Consider the following 3,719-nt stretch of genomic DNA (forward strand, 5'->3'; position numbering starts at 1 on the left):
CAAATTTAATGAGGATTTCTAGTGCAGTTTTGGTGATGATGGTGGTGGTATTCTGTTGACTGTAGCAAAAGAAACAATAAAAATATAAAATGATTGATTTCTAGCGTGAAAAAAAAGTTTATGCATAGCAGGTTTAATTTTACCCGGATCATACGTCCATAGGTTACAGAAAATATCAAAACTAGGCCATTGCGCATGCGGACATCATACCAAATGTGGTTTGACAGAATGGCGGGAAATGATAACAATGTCGTCTGATAGGATATATTTTCAATGGCCAAAAATACATAACTGATCGGTGTTATGCAGTGGAATGCTAAATTACACGTTGGATTTATGAATTTTTAATTTAAAGTATGAAAAACGCTAGAGACCGCAGGGAATCTGTGATTCATTTAGAATTTATCGTAAGTATGTCAGTGTTTACGATACATGTACAATCTATAAAGATGACGCAACAGGTGTTAAAATGTAATAATCCCATTTTTGTTTTGCATGGAATATGTACATTTTAAATCCGTTTATTCTTAAAAATGTGAAATTCCATATTTCATCACTAAATAACACCATTTGACGTCGCTACTGCGGAGTGCGCAAGATTACCGGACGCGCAAGATTACCGGACTTACCTGTATTTTTTATGAATTTGCAGTTCCCCATTAACAGTGCCTGTTTATATTTATTAAAATAGGTAGGGGGAGTAACTGGTATAATAATGTCGCATATATTTTAAGTTTCAAGTCGAAATTTTGTGTGTGTGTAAACCTTTATTAATACTTAAAATGAGGACATTTGTCTAAAGATATTGCTTTGTAATTGTACCTGCAGATTAAACTGAAAAGTGGCCGATTTTTTAGGTACAATAGCCCTACGAAAATTGATAGTTAATATGTCGATAATTTCTGTTGATAAAAGTTACATACACTGATCTAATTCTATTGAAATTTTCATGCTAGGGGTGTTTTTAACCCAGGATTATATATGTGAAGTTTAGTTTCAACCAGTTGCCTAAAACAAAAGATTTTGTTAAAATAGTCCCAAAAGTGGCCGGAATCACGTACACGACCAGTATTTGTGAAAAATGGTATGCTTTCCTAGAAATGACACACATATAATGGTTAAGGGGAAATTTTGCATCTTTACTCTCTTGTTTCTGATGATAAATGCATCCAATTATCCCAATCACCAAATATTTGAGTGAGTCTATACTTTGCTATTTGTTATTGCTGTCAGCAAAAGTTGCATTCTGTCATGTTTTCTTGTTATAATGAGACGTGGTGCTTGTGACTGAAGCTTCTGCCTTAACTGGAATATTCCTTGTTCCTTCTTGTTTCTAAAAAAAACTGATTTTTGTTCAGATGGAACTTCCTTTAAAATAAAGATTTCATAAAGGCAGAAAGCGTCTTGCCTGATTAGCCTGTGTGGACTGCACATGCTAATCTGAAAAACGATTTAGGCATAGAACTTGTATTTCATGATTGAAGAGAATATCAACATTGGTATCAGAAAACTAGCTTTAATGTATTTACATAAAGTGTCATCTCAGATTAGCCTGTGTGGACTGCACAGACTTATCTGGAGAAACACTGTAAGCATTGAGCTTATATTTCATGATTAGAGAGAATATGAGCCTTGGTCTCAGAAAACTAGCCTTAATGTATTTGCTTAAAGTGTCGTCCCAGATTAGCCTGTGGAGTCTGCACAGGCTTATCAGGGACAACATTTTCTGTCTAAACTGGATTTAGTTTAGTTGAGACTTTATTTTAAAGAAAAAAAAAATCATAAAAGTGGCAAGTGTCTTCACTGTGTTGCCTGTGCGGGCTGCACATGTTAATCTCGGATTACACATTACGCAAAATGCATTAAGCCCTGTTTTTTCAGAATGCGTCTCATATACACCAGTCTTGGAACAAAGATTTACCAACAGCTGTTACAATGTTGAAGACAATGTGTGGCATGCATCAACTATGTTGCTTGCTTAAAGGTGAAGGTCACAGTAGAAATATGAAGTTGATGCATATATAATACATGAAAATAGTAAAATTGAAATTGTGTCTTTGGTCCATATCTTCATTGTGGCTGGTGTAGAAAATAAACAGCACGCATCGTCATGCAGCTCCTTTAGTATTGTTATGGTGCTAATTGTGCTTCTTAAGTGGTGCCGTGCTTTATCAATATGTCCAAGTTGGTCCTTGCTATTTCCGAGGCAATCAAAGGAATGATTATTTAATAATGCCACTTAGACATAACTACCGGTATTACATAGAATATTATTTTCACAAGGAATGCTCAATTTCTGTTTCCATAGCAATCCTATGATGTTCATACATGTTGGTGTGATGCTTTAATTCACATTACTAGTCTCAGGGTGAATAAGCCAAGAGAATATATCAGAACAGATTATTGAAAATATAAACAGGACAATATTATTGCTAATTGATAGCTTTAGATAAGGTAATAACTCAATAATTTCTATCAACTTGGTTGTTTTCAGACTTTTTATGTCTGTGCCCCGACTTCCTTATTTACGTAAGACCTGAAGCTTGTGTTTTAAACTCCTCTGTTATTACTGGGAGGATTATGCTCAAACTTTCACAGTTGAATGAATATAATTTGTAAATGATGGTTAAGCAAGCCAGTATGGCTGCAGCTAGTTTTGGCAGAATTATGGCCCTTTGTCTGTTTATCCACTTAAGAATATAGAGTCTCCAGAAGCTTGCATTTTGAACTTCCTTTAAGTGCTGTATGAATCTCACTCAAACTTCCTCTGTCAGTTAAGTGACCATAATGTTTTAATGATCTGTAAGAAAGGAATTTGGGCTGCAAAGAGTTTTGGCAGATTAGTGGCGCTTAGGTTCTGGTTATTTGAAAAACAAGGTCGCCAGAGGCGGGGATGTTCATCTTATGGAGTAACTGTGTATTGTTAGACGAGGTTTGATCAATAGTCTCTCATGGCTTAAGTTGATCTGAAGGTGTTTGTAGCTTCTTATTTTTATGTCGATTTTTACCTGTGCTTATTGTCATAACAGTCTTTGTACAAACGTTTTCGATTAAGAAACATCTTAGTTGTACAATATTTATTGCTTTTCTAAAAGATTCTTTTACACCAGTATTTTATATTATTGAATAACAAATTAATAACAAATGTCATAGATATTGGTTTACATTGAAAGTCTGGTTCCACCTGTTCATCTTTTATATATTAATCATACAAACTGAAAGTAAGTTCATAACAGGGGCGTATCCAGAAGTTTGTCAGAGGGGGGGGGGGGGGCTCAACTGGGGAGGGCATGGGAAGGGTGTCCCCTCCCTTGTTTGATTTTTTTTTGGAAATGGCACCATGGTGCAATTTGCTGCTATGTAATCAGCATTTTGCATGATAAAAGTACATGTACAACAAACAAGAACTTGAGTTCAGACATCAAGTGTGACAGACACACAGGCAGACAGACAGGGGTAAATCAAATGCCTCTCAAACCACTAAAGTGGTGGGAAACATAATCTTTACGACCAGAAATTTGAAACAGTGATAGATGGGTGGATCTCCTATTTAACGTTGTTGAATTCCTACTTGTTCACCTGTTGGATGGGTGGATATTTATCAAACTTGGTTGTAATCAAATTATGTATTATGTATACCTTGTTGAGTCTTGTGGTTCCAAAACTGTCAAATAAGGCAAAGTCATTGACAAACCTTTTTACAAATTATAAAAATAACA

The sequence above is a fragment of the Dreissena polymorpha genome, chromosome 14, assembly GCF_020536995.1.
Source record: "Dreissena polymorpha isolate Duluth1 chromosome 14, UMN_Dpol_1.0, whole genome shotgun sequence".
NCBI lineage: Eukaryota > Metazoa > Mollusca > Bivalvia > Myida > Dreissenidae > Dreissena > Dreissena polymorpha.